Here is a 433-nt window from a genome sequence, read left to right as displayed (position 1 = left end):
TTTTCTCATTTTGATTCTCTTGTCACTCCCAAACGCTGTGAATTTTGTTAAAAAAATGGCTCACACGATTGCTTGACTTTTAGCCTGTTTTGTGCTCTGAGGCATAGCTGCATCGTCCAGAGAGGCTGTGCCCGTTTCATGGGAGCTGCACAAACTGTGGGGACATGTCCTCAGGCCGTCTGGGAGCAGGGCCACAGAGGCTGTGGCACATGCAGCTTCATTCCTGCGCAGTCTTCCATCCCTGGCTCCAGCCAGATCTAGAACCTGGGGCAACAACTGCCTTAGAGACCAGAGCCTTTCTCTGTGGCTTCCTCAGGACTTGCATGGGGAGGCGAAAGTGGTGTCTGTGGGTGCTGGGTCAGGGGAAGGTGAAGGGAGCGTTCCACGCTCCAGGATTGGGGCCTGCAGTGGGCGAGGACCCTGAAACGACTTT

Source organism: Equus caballus, chromosome 21 (genome assembly GCF_041296265.1).
Source record: "Equus caballus isolate H_3958 breed thoroughbred chromosome 21, TB-T2T, whole genome shotgun sequence".
In the NCBI taxonomy this organism is placed as follows: Eukaryota; Metazoa; Chordata; class Mammalia; order Perissodactyla; family Equidae; genus Equus; species Equus caballus.
The sequence above is the reverse complement of the archived record's forward strand: the minus strand, read 5'-3'. Positions refer to the sequence as shown.